The sequence below is a fragment of the Elephas maximus genome, chromosome 1 (assembly GCF_024166365.1).
Source record: "Elephas maximus indicus isolate mEleMax1 chromosome 1, mEleMax1 primary haplotype, whole genome shotgun sequence".
NCBI lineage: Eukaryota > Metazoa > Chordata > Mammalia > Proboscidea > Elephantidae > Elephas > Elephas maximus.
Genome location: NC_064819.1, coordinates 226,474,163 through 226,490,713, shown reverse-complemented (window position 1 = coordinate 226,490,713; position 16,551 = coordinate 226,474,163). Strand labels below are relative to the sequence as shown.

Below are 16,551 nucleotides of genomic sequence, written 5' to 3'. Positions count from 1 at the left end.
TTGTTCTGTTTTTAATAAGAAGAAACTAGAGACCTATCCAAAGTTTTAAAATATATGCCAAGTTTTGTGGTTAACTTTTTCTGAAACATTTGTATTATGTATTAAAAATCCATATTTTGAACAAAAAAAAAGTCACAGTAAAATAACTATTTAGTATGCAAGATAGAACAATGGATTTTAACAAAACAGTACAAAAGATTTTTTAAAAAGTCATGAACCCTCGCCATGTTGCTTTCACTTATTTCACCTAAAACATTTGTATGGAAGAAATGAATTTGTAATCAAGAAGAATTATAAAAGAGAATTGAGTAAAGAGGTTGAAACAGCCGCAGAAGCAGAAAATGATGGTGGATTGGAACCTAGTCTTATCTGCAGGGTCAGGGAAGGTTTTTCTGAGGATGGATCATGACAGTTGATATTTTTAAATGATAGGATTTCTGGCAGAATGCAGATAAACCAGATTCCCTAAACACTCCTCCAGTTATGTAATGACTAACAATACTAGTTAAAATACTTTAATTTTATTTTTAAATACATCTCTGAGTTGTCAAAGTAAAAGCAGTCCTCACAGTCCAAAACCCGTAGAAGCAGGAATCCAGAGAACTAAGGAGGTACCAAAATGGCAAAACTCTGGGAGCATCTGCCAGTCCCTGGTGCCACTAAGCTTTGATTTTGAGAGTCACACAAGATACGTACACGGGACATGAGATGACCAAGTTACAGTCTTAACAAGACACCTGTGCACAAAGCTAAAATAGCAAAGAACAACAGCATTATAGAAGTGGTTGAAGTGTAAAAGGGGAAAAAAGGCCAAACTGGTCTGTAGGTTGGAGAGGGGGAGTCAGGACAGTAAGGAAATGAGCCTGTTTCAACATTGGGATTGAATTGAAGAGGGAGAAAAAAATTCCCCTGATAATTTGTAACCACAAGTCAGACCTCATATTAAGTTTGTGGTTCAAATTCATGCTACCTGGGTGATGAGAAAAACCTCAAACAAATAAATTATTTTAAAGTGGTGCTGGCTTGGCAGGCCTCCAGGCAGAAGACGGAAGTAAGTGGGAGGGAAGCAACTTAAACCCAGCCTTCAGACACAGGTAATGGTCCATTGAAAATATAATTAAGCCGGCAAATAAATGAACAGGCAAACAAAACTTCATGAGTGGAAGCCAACAGAAATAAAAGAGAATCAGACTAGCAAAAAGTATAGATACTGGCCCAGAACTGAAGCCATTCCTAAAGCCCACTCTTCAGACCAAGATTAGACAGGAGTATAAAACAAAAAAACAATACACGTGAGGAGTGTGCTTCTTAGTTCAATCAGATACACAAGACCAAATGGGCAGCTCCTGTTCAAAAGTAAGATGAGAAGGCAGGGAGGGACAGGAACTGGCTAAATGGACACAGGGAACCCGGGGTGGAAAGGGGGAGTGTGCTGTCACATTGTGGGGATTGCGACTAATGTCACAAAGCAGTATGCGTATAAATTTTTGAATGAGAAATTAACTTGAGCTGTAAACTTTCACCTAAAGCACAATTTTAAAAAATTTGGGGGGCGGGAGGGTATTGAAGAGGAGCTTCTCATTTATATATACACTTCTGTATAGCTCAGGTTTTTTTCAACAAGAACAAACTCATGCAATACTCGGAAAAAAATACTTTAAAAAGACAGTGTTGTGCCACTTGACCTTATTTAATAGAAACTGAAACAACTCAAAAAAAAAGTATAGGTATTGGAACTGACAGATTCAGGATACAAAGTTTTCTTTTTAATTTTATGATGGTAAGATATGCGTTACATAAAACTTGCCATTAACCTAGAATACAATAATTTTAATAAGTTGTATGAGATATGGTAGATTAGGTTATTCAGATCAGCCCTGTACCTGAAAACAGCTACAAATGCAGACTAAAAGAGAAACAGAAAAATCTGAAGTTTTGAAAGCAGGACAAAACCTAGAGAAAATCAGAACCCAGAAAGGTACTCAGAGCCTTGAAGTTACTTTTTGCCTCAAGGGCACTTTTCACTCCAGACAGAATTGGACTTTGACAGCCTACTGGGACAAAGGACAGAAGTCAAAGCCAAAACCCACTGCCATTGGGTCCATTCTGCCTCACGGCAACCCTATAGGACAGAATAGAACTGCCCGTAGGGTTTCCAAGGCTGTAAATCTTTACAGAAGCAGACTGCCATCTTTCTCCTGAGGCATGGCTGGTGGGTTCAAACCACCAACCTTTTGGTTAGCAGACAAGTACTTTAACCACTGCGCCATCAGGGATCCTAGTCAAAGCCTAGGGTCCACTAAGTTGAGAAGCCTAATAAGAAAGTCTCTTTATCAAGCTAAAACCTCACCTGGTTACAACCCAGAGTAGGAGTAAAACAAAAGTACACTCCTCTCTCTCCACCCCAGGAGACTATGAGAAAACTGTCCTTGTCTAAACAGAGTAATAAAGGGGAAAATGCAGGAAAATGTAACACAACCCAGCCTGTACGTGGATTTGCGGCTTAAAAGCCGTAATGTAGCACCCCATAGGCAGTCCCCTAGGAGAATTAATACAAATCCTCTTTGGAAAACTGCACCTTCATCTAAGGCCTTAAAGAAATCCTGTGAATAAAAATTCAAGGTAAATGAGTGTATTAGTTTCCTAGTACTGCTGTAACAAATTACCACCCACTCGGTGGTTTTAAAACTACACAAATTTTATTAACTTATAGTTCTGGAGGTTATGAGTCCAAAATTGGTCTCACTTTTCTAAAATCAAGGTGTGGGCAGGTCTGCATTTCATCTGGTTGGAGGATTTAAGGGAGAATGTTTTCTTGTCTTTCTCCAGCGTCTAGGCTGTCCACATTCCTTAAGTCATGACCCACTTCTTCCATTTGAAAGCCAGCAAGGGCAGGTTGAGTCTTCTCATCAAATCACTGAGATGCTACCTTTGTTATCACACCTGCTGCTTGCTCCTTCACTTACCAGGACCCTTGTAATCACATTGGACCCACCCAGAGGTTGTTGACAGCTGTCACGGGGTTAGTTCCGACTCAGAGATGCTACGTAAAACAGAGCAAAACACTGCCTAGTCCTGCACTATCCTCACAATTGTTGGTATGTTTGGGCCCATTGTTGCAACCACTGTGTCAGTTCATCTTGTTGAGGGTCTCCCTCATTTTCATTGACCCTCTACTTTATCAAGCGTGATGCCCTTCTCCAGGGATTGGTCCCTCCTGATAACATGCCCAAAGTAAGTGAAACAAAGTCTCACCATCCTTGCTTCTAAGGAGCATTCTGACTTCACTTCTTCCAAGACAGATCGGATACAACCCTGACACATGCCTTTTCCAATTTTAAACCACATAGTATCCCCTTGTTCTGTTCGAATGACTGTTCTGCATGAGCACTGTTGGGGGAATGGGCTGCCTCTGTACATCCCATGCAAGCTGATTAAGTAAAGACCTTAGGCCCAGAACATTCTCTGATAAGGAGGCTGAGAATTGGGTCGCCTTCTCTCTCCCAGTTCCTTCTTATCAGAGAAGCTTTCCCCTGCTCTGGGCACACAGTAATTTTCTCTGTCTCCTGCATGTGTGCAGGCACCACGTGGCACTGGCCCATCCCACTTCTATTTCTGTTCCTAATGTGGAGAGAACGGGGTCTCTCGTACTATAGCACAAGAGGGGAGAATGTAGAACATCTGTCCTGCACTGGCCGTATGCCTGATGAGCCTGCTGGCCATGGGAGACCAGTACCCGCCAGTGAAGCTGATTTCGCTGCGTCCCTTCTCTGTGGAAATAGTGTTTCCCACGCAGTGATAGAGTATGGGTGCATGTTCTTTTGTTGCCAATTGTGGACCCTAGCTCAACAAGTACAATTAAGTGTTGTTCAATTCCCGTTCTTTGCAATGTTATCCATAGTTTGTTATGATCCACACAGGCAAATACCGTTGCATAGTCAACAAAACACAGGTAGACATCTTTCTGGTATTCTCTGCTTTCAGCCAGGAGCCATCTGAAATCAGCAGTAATGGCCCTCATCCCACATCCTCTTCTGAATCTGGCTTGAATTTCTGGCAGTTCCCTGTTGATGTACTGCTGCAACTGCTTTTGAATGATCTTCAGCAAAAGTTTACTTGTATGTGATATTAACAATATTGTTCGATAATTTCTGCATTCTGTTGGATCACTTTTCTTTGGGATGGGCACAAATATGGATCTCTTCCAGTCTGTTGGCCAGGTAGCTGTCTTCCCAATTGCTTGGCATAGATGAGTGAGCACTTCCAGCATTACATCCCTTTGTTAAACATCTCAATTGGTATTCCATCAATTCCTGGAGGCTTGTTTTTTCCAATGCCTTCAGTGAAGCTTGGACTTCTTCATTCGATACCATTGGTTCTTGACCACATGCTACCTCCTGAATGGTTGAACGTTGACTATTTCTTTTTGGTCCAGTGACTGTGTGTTCCTTCCATCTTCTTTTGAGGTTTCCTGCATCATTCAATTTTTGCCCATGTTGTTGCTGTTGTTATTAGGTGCTGTCGAGTGGGGTCTGACTCATAGTGACCCTATGCACAACAGAATGAAACACTGCCCGGTCCTGAGACATCCTTACAATCGTTGTTATGGTTGAACTCATTTTTGCAGCCAATGTGTCAGTCCACCTTGTTGAAGGTCTTCCTCTTTTCTGCTGTCCCTGTACTCTGCCAAGCATGATGTCCTCCAGGGACTGATCCCTCCTGATAACATGTCCAAAGTATGTAAGATGCAGTCTCGCCATCCTTGCTTCTAAGGAGCATTCTGGTTGTACTTCTTCCAAGACAGATTTGTTCGTTCTTTTGGCAGTCCATGGTATATTCAATATTCTTCGCCAACACCACAATTCAAAGGCATCAATTCTTCTTCGGTCTTCCTTATTCATTGTCCAGCTTTCACATGCATTTTTTTTTTTTTTTTTTTTTTTGCCTATACCCAGTACCAGTGCCATCGAGTCGGTGCCCATAGAATCTTTTAATATTGCAGCTTGAGGCTTGGATTTTCTCTTCAGTTCTTTCAGCTTGAGAAATGCCAAGCATGTTTTTCCCTTTTGGTTTTCTAACTCCAAGTCTTTGCACATTTCATTATAATTCATTGTCTTCTCAAGAAACAAATCCCAGAAAGGCAGTATAAGCTTACATCTCAAGATCCTATCTTAATCACATCTGTAAAGTCCCTTTTGCCACATAACATATTCACAGGCTCTGGGAATTAGAACATGGACTTCTTTTTGGGGGGGAGGAGGCTATTATTCTGCTAAGCACAGTCATGTGTTAAGAACATGCAGTTAAAACAAAGCAGAAAAATAACCCCACCATCTCCCCCAACTTTTAAGATTCTCCTGACCAGTATGATAAAGAAACATAGAATATCACCTCAGTGGCATCCAGTACACTTAGCACCTTGATCTTGGTTCCTAATACCATTTTCCAATAAAAGGAACCAGAGCTCCTTGGAGAAATGGCTGGTTCTAGGTCTGGGGCATGGGATATGTAAGATGAACCCAGAGTATCCCGTAGTGTCAGAAGTAAGGACGTGCTAAACACTTCCATTTTTTCCCCCTACACAGTGATGAGACTATGTCAAAAGGACACAGGAGCCAAATGAAAGAGCTTCCGGTGGCCAAACCTGGAACAACTGGAGCAAGAAAATAAAATAGTATTGCGTTATAGTCCGAAGTATACAATAAAATGAGTCCGTACTGATATGAAGTATCAAATGAATAAGTAATTGGAGGAGGATAGACAAACCTCCCATGCAGAATTAGGAATAGTTTATGTAAATATTCTGCCCTGAAGGAAATGGAACATAACTCCTCACTTGTTAAGTATGGCCTGCAGATAGTGACTTCCTTCCAAAGAGTCCAGTATGGAAAGGAGGGAAAAAAGTAACTTTATGGTAGAAAAACCTGAGAAACACTGTATCTGCCAGGCAATCAAAAGTTAACACCAACAGAGATAAGCTATGTTTATAATATATTCCCTTGATATGATATCATGAAAATGACACTTTATCTCTGTGATCTTCATCCCGAACATCCATAACCCTAGTGTAATACACAGATTTACTATACCAAAAAGAACTGGTCGACTTTCAACCATTTTAGGAGGTAGCATATAGTCAAGAACCAATGATACTGAAGGAAGAAGTCCGAGCTGTATTGAAGGCCTTGGCAAAAAAACAGAAATTGACGAAATACCAATTGAGATATTTCAACAAAAGGATGTAGCACTGAGGTGACCACTTGTCTATACCAAGAAATTGGGAAGATACTTGGCCAACTGATTGGAAGAGATCCATATTTGTGCCCATCCCAAAGAAAGGTGATCCAACAGAATGAAGAAATTATTGAACAATATCATTAATATCACACACAAGTAAAATTTTGCTGAAGAGCATTCAAAAGTGGTTGTAGCTGTACATTGACAAGGAACTGCCAGAAATTCAAGCTGGATTCGGAAAAAGGCATGGAACCAGGGATATCATTGCTGATATTAGATGGATCCTGGCTGAAAGCAGAGAATACCAGAAAGATGTTTACCTGTGTTTGATTGACTATGGGAAGGCATTTGACTGTGTGGATCATAACCAATTATAGATAACAATCACAAATAATGGAAATTCCAGAACACCTAATTGTGCTCATGTGGAACCTGTACGTAGACCAAGGAGCAGTTATTCAAACAGATCAAGGGAATACTACGTGGTTTAAAATCAAGAAAGATGTTCATCAGCTTTACGTCCTTTCACCATATTTATTGAATCTGTATACTCTGCAGATAATCCAAGAAGCTGGACTATATGAAGAAGAATGTGGCATCAGAATTGGTGGAAGACTCATTGACAACCTGGTATTGCAGATGACACAACCTTGCTTCCTGAAAGTGGAGAAGGCTTGAAGCACTTAGTGATAAAGATCAAAGACTACAGCCTTCAGTGTGGATTATACCTCAACATAAAACAAAAGTCCTCACAACTGGACCAATAAGCAACATTATGCTAAATGGAGAAAAGATTGATGTTGTCAAGGATTTCATTTCACTTGGATCCATAATAAATGCCCACAGAACCAACAGTCAGGAAATCAAATGACGTATTTCGTTGGGCAAATCTGCAGTGAAAGACCTCTTTAGAGTGTTAAAAAGCAAAGATGTCGCTTTAAGGACTAAGGTGCGCCTGACCCAGGCCATGATATTTTCAGTCATGGGCATGCAAAGGCTGGACAATTGAATAAGGAAGGCCGAGGAAGATTTGATGGCTTTGAATTACGGTGTTGGCGAAGAATGTTGAATATACCATGGGCTGCCAAAAGAACAAACAAATCTGTCTGTGAAGAAATACAGCGAGAGTGCTCCTTGGAAGTGAGGATGGTGAGACTTCGTCTCACGCACTTTGGGAACGTTATCAGGAGGGATCTGTCCCTGGAGAAGGATATCATCCTTGGTCAAGTAGAGGGTCAGTGAAAAAGAGGAAGACACTCAACGAGATGGATTGACACAGTGGCTGCAACGATGAACTCAAGCATAACAATAATTGTGAACAAGGTGCAAGACCAGGCAGTGTTTTGTTCTGTTGTACGTGGGGTTGCTATGAGTCAGAAGTAAGTTGATGGCAGCTAACAACAACAATGTAATCATGAGAAAAATAGCAGCCAAATCCCAATTAGTGAAATGTTCTATTAAAAATACATGACCAGGTACTCCTGAAAACTATCAAGGTCATCAAAAACAAGGAAACTCTGAGAAACTGATATGGCCCAGAGAAACCTAAGGAGACATGATGACTTAATGTAATTTGGTGTCCTGGATGGAATCCTAGAACAGAACTAGGATATTAAGTGAAGACTAAGGAAAACTGAATGAACTATGGACTTCAGTTAATAATACAGTGTTAAGATTGGTTCAACAATTGTAAAAAATATAAAACACTAATGTAAGATGGTAATAATAGGGAAAACTGGGTACAAGGTATATAGGAACTCTGTATCCTCAATTTTTTCTGTAAATCTAAAACTATTCTAGTTTACATAAAAAATCAAGGGAACAGGTGGTGGTGGTGGTTACATGTGATCTGATGACATAAAATTATACCCACACATTGTATCAATGCCGATCTCCTGATTTTGATATTATACTCTAACTCTAACTATCTGGTAACATTTTGGAAACCCTGGTGATGTAGTGGTTAAGTGCTACAGCTGCTAACCAAAAGGTCGGCAATTCGGATCCACCAGGCGATCCTTGGAAACTCTGCAGAGCAGTTCTACTTAGTGCTAAAGAGTCTCTACGAGTTGGAATTGACTCGATGGCAATGGTTTTTTTTTTTTTTAACTCTAATTATAAGATGTAACCTTAGGGAAACTGGGTGAAGGGTACACAGGACCTCTCTGTACTATCTTTGCAATTTCCTGCTAATTAATAATTACTTAAAAATAAGATTTTTTAAAACATACTACTTCAGTGTACTAGAAGATTGTTGTTCTTATTAGCTGTTGGGTCTGACGCGTGGCGACCACATGCACGATGAGATCAGACTTTTGTGATCGATAGAGTTTTCATTGGCTGATTTTCAGAAGCAGATCACTAGGCCTTTTTTCCCAGTCTGCGTTAGTCTGGAAGCTCTGCTGAGACCTGTTCAGCATCAGAGCAACACGTAAGCCTCCACTGACAAACAAGTGGTGACTAGAAGATTAAAAAACCAACCAAACCCTGAGCTCGTAACCACTGTGCTACCAGGGTTCCATGACTAGAAGATTAGACACTGCTAAAGGAAAGATCAGTGAACTTGACGAGCAGTGGAAATTATGCACAGGGGAAAAGAAAAAGATGAAAATAAAATAAACAGAATTCCAGTGACCTGTGGGAAAATATCAAGCTTTCTCTAACATGCATGTAATTGGAGTTGGGGGTGGGAAGCCGAAAATATTTGAAGAAATAATGTTCAAATTTTTTCCAAATTTGGTTAAACGGTAAAAGCACCAACAAAAAAGTTCAAGGAGCTTCGAGCAGAATAAATGAAAAAACATTTCAGTAAGCACATTATAAAATTGCTGAAAACCAGTGATGAAGAGAAAATTTTAAAAGCAGCCAAAGGAAGAAAGACACATTACTTACAGGGGAACAAAGACAGTAATGACTGTTGACCTCTCATCTGAACCAATGCAAACCAGAAGATAATAAACAGTATGGGATTTTTTAATGTGCCAAAGGAAAAAACTGTCAAAATAGAATTATAAATTCATCAGAAACATCTTTCACAAATGAAGGCAAAATAAATGCTTTTTCAAATGAACAAAGGCTGAGGGAATGTCACAGCAGATCTGAGCTTTAAGAAATGTTCAAGGAAATTCTTAACTGAAGGAAAATGAGAGAAAATATGAGCAACCAACAACACAAAGGAATAAAGAGTGGATGTGGATAAATAATGACTTTTTTTTTATTTAAAAACTTTCCTGAGTTTCACTTATTTAGCCCTCCTCCCCTCCCTCTTAATCCCTGGCAACCACTAATGTTGGACGCTATGCTACCCGTATTTCAAATACCAGCAGGGTTACCCATAATGGACAGGTTTCAGTGGAGCTTCCGGACTTAAATAAGTTAGGAAGAAAGGCCTGGGAATCTGCTTCCAAAAACTAGTCAGTGAAAATCTTACAGATCTCTCCAGAACATTATCTGACTGCTTGCTTTGGACATGTCATTAAGAAGCTGTCATGGATTGAACTGTGTCCCCCCAAAATATCTGTCAACTTAGGTAGTCCATGATTCCCAGTATTGTGTGATTGTCTACCATTTTGTAGTCTGATGTGGTTTTTCTATGTGTTGTAAATTCTACCTCCATGATGTTGATGAGGTAGGATTAGAGGCAGTTATTGTTAATGAGGCAGGACTCAATCTACAATATTAGGTTCTGTTTTAAGCCAATTTCTTTTGAGATATAGAAGAGAGAAGCGAGCAGAGAGCTATGGGGACCTTCTGCAACCAAGAAAGTAGAGCCAGGAGTGTGCATCTTTTGGACCTGGGGTTCCTGCACTGGAAAGCTCCTCCACCAGGGAGGATTGATGACAAGGACCGTCCCCCAGAACTGATAAAGAGAGAAAACCTTCCCCTGGACCTGGCACCCTGAATTCAGACTTCTAGCCTCCTAGACTGTGAGAGAATAAATTTCTCTTTGTTAAAGCCATCCACTTGTGGTATTTCTGTTATAGCAGCGCTAGATAAGCAAGACAAAGGGATCAATCCCTGGAGGAGGACATCATGTATGGTGAAGTAGAGGGCCAACAAAGGCGAAGGAGACCCTTGGTGAGATGGATTGGCACAATAGTCACAGGATGGAATTGAACATGCCAGTGATAGTGAAGATGACACAGGACTGGGCAACATTTTGTTCTGTTGTACTTTAGGTCACCATGAGTCAGAGTCGATTCGATGGCAGCTATATCTATTTGCCTATCTGTCTGTCTTTATTTCTGGGTTTATAGTTTCCTCCACTGATCTATTAAAAACAAACAAACAAACTCGACCTATAGGTCTATTCATACTTCAATACCGTATTGTCTTGTTATGACCCACTGCCGTCAAGTTGATTCCGACTGATTGTTATAGCTTTATAACAATTCTTGAAATCAGGAAGTATTAAAAAAAGAAAAAGAAAACACAACAACAAACCCATTGCCATCGAATCAATTCCGACTCATAGTGACCCTATAGGACAAAGAAGAACTGCCCGTAGGTTTCCAAGGAGCGGCTGGTGTATTGGAACCACCAACCTTTTGGTTAGCAGCTATAGCTCTTAACCACTGTGCCACCAGTGTTCCTCAAGTAGTATAAGTTCTCAAAATTTTGTTTAAAATTGTTCTCGGTATTCCAGATTCTTTTTATTTTCATAAAAGCTTTGAAATCAGCCTGTCAATTTCTAGTAACAAATATCCTTAAATTCTAACTACTTAATGGTTTATGATGCTATTGTAAATGGTATTTTAAATTTTCTAAGTGTTTGTTGCTAAGTAGAGAAATGTAGTTTATTTTTGCATATTGACCTTGTATCCTGTGATCATGCTAAATTCATTTATCTCTAGAGCTGTTTTGTAGGTTTCTTAGAATTTTCTTGTACACAATCATGACATATGGGGGTAAGATAAGATCGTTCTTTTCAAATCTGTATGCCTTCTACTTCTTTTTCTCTCTTGGCTGAGAATTATACTACAATGTTGAGTAGAAAGCCGATATCTTTTACTTTTTTTTTCAATCTTATGGAAAAGTGTTCAGTACTTCATCATTAAGTATATTTGATGTTACACTATTCGTATGGTGTTAGCTGTTCTTAGATAGCCTTTTCCAGCTTGAAGAGATTCCTGCCTACTAAAAATTTACTGAGTTGTTGTCATGAATAGGTGTTAAGTTTTGTCACAAGCTTATTCTGCATTTATTGAAGTGATCTTTTTTTTTTTTTTCTTTCCTTCATTCTGTTAGTATAGTATAGTAGAAACCCTGCTGGCATAGTGGTTAAGTGCTATGGCTGCCAATGAAAAGATCAGCAGTTCACATCTACCAGGTGCTCCTTGGAAACTTTGTGGGGCAGTTCTACTCTGTCCTATAGGGTCACTATGAGTCAGAATCAACATGGAGGGTCTTTTTTCTTTTTGTGGTTACCATAGTTAATTACAATGATTAGTTTTCAAATGTTAAGCCAACTCTGCACCCCTGGGATAAATCCCATTTGTTCACATGTATTACGCTTTTTATATTTTTCTAGATTTAGTTTACTAATTTTTTTTTAAAGAAATTTTGCTTCTATCTTCATGAGGTACAATGATCTATAGTTTTCTTATAATTTCATCAGCTGGGTTTACATCAAGGCAATAATCAAAAAACCAAACCCATTGCCTTTGAGTCAATTCCAACTCAAAGGGACCCTATAAGACAGAAAGTATAATGGCCCCATAGAGTTTCCAAAGAACGCCTGATGGATCAAACTGGCGACCTTTTGGTTAGCAGCTATAGAACTTCACCACCATGCCACCAGGGTTTCCCATCAAGGCAATGTTGGCCTAAAATGAGTTGGGAAATATAACTTTCTCTCTTTTCTGAAAAAGCTTGTGTGAGATTGGTACTATTTCTTCCTTAAATATATCATAGAATTCACCAGCAAAGCAACTTTTGTATGAAGGTTTTTAATTACAAATTCAATTTCCTTTTAATGTATATGGCTGTTCAGATTTTTAAGTTTCTGGTGTCTGTTTTTATAATTTGATTCTTCTAGGAAGTTGACGTTTCACCTAAATTGTCAAAATTACTGGCACAAATTTGTTTTAATATCCCCTTGTTGTTGTTGTTAGGTGCCATCGAGTCGGTTCCAAATCATAGCAACCCTACGCACAACAGAACGAAACACTGCCCGGTCCTGAGCCATCCTTAAAATTGTTGTTATGCTTAAGCTCATTGTTGCAGTCACTGTGTCAATCTACCTCGTTGAGGACCTTCCTCTTTTCTGCTGACCCTGTACTCTGCCAAGCATAATGTCCTTCTCCAGGGACTGATCCCTCCTGACAACATGTCCAAAGTATGTAAGATGCAGTCTCGCCATCCTTGCTTCTAAGGAGTATTCTGGTTATACTTCTTCCAAGACAGGTCTGTTCGTTCTTCTGGCAGTCCCTGGTATATTCAATATTCTTTGCCAACACCACAATTCAAAGGTGTCAAGTCTTCTTCGGTCTTCCTTATTCACTGTCCAGCTTTCACATGCATATGATGCAATTGGAAATACCATGGCTTGGGTCAGGCGCACCTTAGTCTTCAAGGTGACATCTTTGCTCTTCAACACTTTAAAGAGGTCCTTTGCAGCAGATTTACCCAACGCAATGCATCTTTTGATTTCTTGACTGCTGCTTCCATGGCTGTTGATTGTGGATCCAAGTAAAATGAAATGCTTGTCAACTTCAGTCCTTTCTCTGTTTATCATGACATTGCTCATTGGTCCAGTTGTGAGGATTTCTGTTTTCTTTATGTTGAGGTGCAATCCATACTGAAAGCTGTGGTCTTTGATCTTCGTTAGGAAGTGCTTCAAGCCCTCTTCACTTTCAGCAAGCAAGGTTGTGTCATCTGCATAATGCAGGTTGCTAATGAGTCTTCCTCCAATCCTGATGCCCAGTTCTTCTTCATATAGTCCAGCTTCTCGGATTATTTGCTCAGCATACAGATTGAATAGGTATGGTGAAAGAATACAACCCTGACCCACACCTTTCCTGACTTTAAACCAATCAGTATCCCCTTGTTCTGTCTGAACAACTGCCTCTTGATCTATGTAAAGGTTCCTCATGAGCACAATTAAGTGTTCTGGAATTCCCATTCTTCGCAGTGTTATCCATAGTTTGTTATGATCCACACAGTCGAATGCCTTTGGATAGTCAATAAAACACAGGTAAACATCCTTCTGGTATTCTCTGCTTTCAGCCAGGATCCATCTGACATCAGCAATGATATCCCTGGTTCACATCCTCATCTGAAACCGGCCTGAATTTCTGGCAGTTCCCTGTTGATATACTGCTGCAGCCATTTTTGAATGATCTTCAGCAGAATTTTGCTTGTGTGTGCTATTAATGATATTGTTCTATAATTTTTTCATTTTAATAGCTGCGGAACCTGTAATGATGTCTCTCTTTGATTTCTTGCCCTTACAAAAGCATGCAAACAAATGTTTATAGCAGCTTTATTCATAACTGCCAAAAATTGTAACTAACCAATATGTCTTTCAGTAAGGGAATGGATAAACAAACTGTGATACATCCATACAGTGGAATATTATTCAGAGATTTTTAAAAAATGAGCTATCAAGTTACAAGAAGACATGAGGAACCTTAAATGCATATTGCTCAGTGAAAGAAGCCAGCCTGAAAAAGCTACAAACTATGTGATTGCAACCATATGACAATCTGGAAAAGGCAAAACTATAGAGACAGAAGAAGATGAATGGTTACCAGAATTCAGAGGAAAGGGAGGAGGGATGAGTAAGTGAAGTACAGGACATTTTAAGGTTGGTAAAACTAGTATGCATGATACTGTAGTAATAAATACATGGCATTACATATTTGTCAAAACCCACAAAACTGTATAACACAAAGAGTGAACCCTAATGTAAATGATGGGCTTCAGTTATATAATAATGTATCACTATTGGTCCATCGATTGTAACAAATGTACCACACTAGTGGGAGATGGTAATAATAACAGAAACAGTGTATAAGGGGGAGAAAGGGTCTGTGGGAACTCTCTACTTTCTGTGCAATTTATCTGTAAACCCAAAACTGCTCTAAAAAATAAAGTGTATTAAGAAAAATATGCCTCTTCAACTTGTCATAGTCTACCTTCAAATAATACATCATTTCATGTATAAAGTAAGACCACTAGTATAGTACACTTCTATCCGCCCTCTTGTTCTTTGTGTTATTGTTCTCAGCTACTTCCCTTTTACATACATTATAAACCCTAGTAATTTTTTTCTTTCAGCTGTTGAATACTATTGTAAAAAAAAAACAAAAATTAGTCATCTTTTTATTTTCTGTCTCTGCAAGGGACATCAGAAGTAAAATGATAGGCTACAGGACATATCATAGAGAATATTGCTGAAAATGAGGCCATGATTTGTAGAGTACTGATTAATTGTCAAAAAAAACTAAGGTGATACTTTTTGACTTATAACCTGATAAAGCATCAAACCTGTATTTTCTTTCCCTCTACTCGTATTTCATAAAATCAGAACCGAGAAGAATCTAAGCATAAGGCCATGCTATGTGAATTTTGGCAAGTGATCGTTCAGCTTCTGCTTTTGTGGCATCTGTGATGGGAAGTCACTACATCTCAAGGAATCTAATTTATTTCAGCTCTGTTTGCTATTAAACTCTATCTCAAACTGATCCAAAGTTTGCTTCCGTATAAATTTCACCCATTTCTGTGGGTTCTGTATTACAGAGCCTCACTGTGTTGGCTTAACTTCTCATCCACTGCTCCAAATGCAATTTTCTTCCTAAATGTTGACTCCCAGAACTGAATACAGTCCTACAGAAAAGGTCTGACTAACTCAGCGAGGGCCAAGCCCATTAAGGCCTCTATTGTACTTCTGATTGGATAATTTAAAATCCCATTTGCTGATTTTAGTACCCCTGTCATACTACATTTGCTGCTCTTATGCTGTACTTGTGTTTGGTGGTTTCTTGGGCCAGTTTCGGTTGTTGTTGTTTTTTGTTGTTTTCTGCCGTCCAGTCAATTCCTACTCATAGTGACCGCATGCATTAGAACGGCTCCATAGGGTTTTCTTGACTGTAATCTTAACGAAAGCGGATTGCCAGGCCTTTTCTTTTGCAGTACCACTGGGTGGGTTTGAACTGTCAACCTTTAGGTTAACATGTGAACGCAATCCATTTGGGACCTTACGGTTATCTATATTTAACACTTTTTTTCTTCAATTTAGCTCGTTTTTCCAACTTACCACCTTTTTTGATCCTAATTCTGTCGAATATATTATCCTTCTAGTTTCACCTTACCTAAGGATTTAATCAGCATGCTCTCAATGTCGTTGTATCAGTTGCTACAAAAAAGTACAATAATTAAGGACTGTAGTTCACTTATGAAATCTTCACCCAGCTTGACATCAAACAGCACTGTTTCAGTCTTTCATGATTATCCCATTGAGTACAGCTTCACTCACATTACATCATCTCGACTATAAGAGCATCGTACAATGCTGATACATTCTTCTAAATACTATACTATTTCTCTCACAAACCACCTTTAAGTCGGACTCCATGGTGGGTGTCATAGCATCAAGCCTGTATTTAAAGACCGCCCCTTTATAATTTAAATGTAACCCCCAAAAAACTCATTGCCATGGAGTTGATTAAAACTCATAGGGACCCTGTAGGACAGAGTAGAGCTGTCCCGTAGGATTTCCAAGGCTGTAATCTTTAGGCAAGCAGACTGCCACATATTCCTCCCACAGAGCAGATGGTGGGTCCGGACCGCTGACTTTTCTGTTAGCAGCTGAGTGCTTAACCACTGCTCTGCAAAAATGCCTTACATGCCTCTGGTTCAGTGTAATGGACTGAGCATATGCATTTGCCTTGCGTCCGTTCTGAGACCTCACTGAAATGGCGTTATGGAAATGTGCAAAGTTACATAAACACTGTAGGAGTGAAGATAAGGGATTTATCAGCATGCAATAAAACTTCAAAAATAAATTCTAGAAGGTAAAGTTGCACAGAAGTGTGCTGATGGGGGAGATGAAGATCAGCCATCAGTACGATAGAAAAACAAAAAACGATAGGGTAGCAGTATATTTGGGAGATCAGCCGGAGCATACAAACAAAACAGAGTGGGAGTGAAACGTGGGGCTGAAAATACACAACAGCTGTGCTCCTCTACTCCTGACTCTCCTTCCTCACCTGGAAGAGAGGCTGCATCAAGAAAAAGGAAGAATAAAAAAAGCTGATTCTGAAAGAAGATAAACAGTTTGAAGACACAGAATTTCTAATGTGGATACTGAGT

General features: G+C 39.5%; 1 long non-coding RNA gene across 1 annotated transcript in view; it reads left to right on the top strand.

Moving 5' to 3' along the window:
- Positions 1-16,551, top strand: part of LOC126087218 (uncharacterized) — a 34,691-nt gene that overhangs the window by 3,729 nt on the left and 14,411 nt on the right. The window lies entirely within an intron of this gene.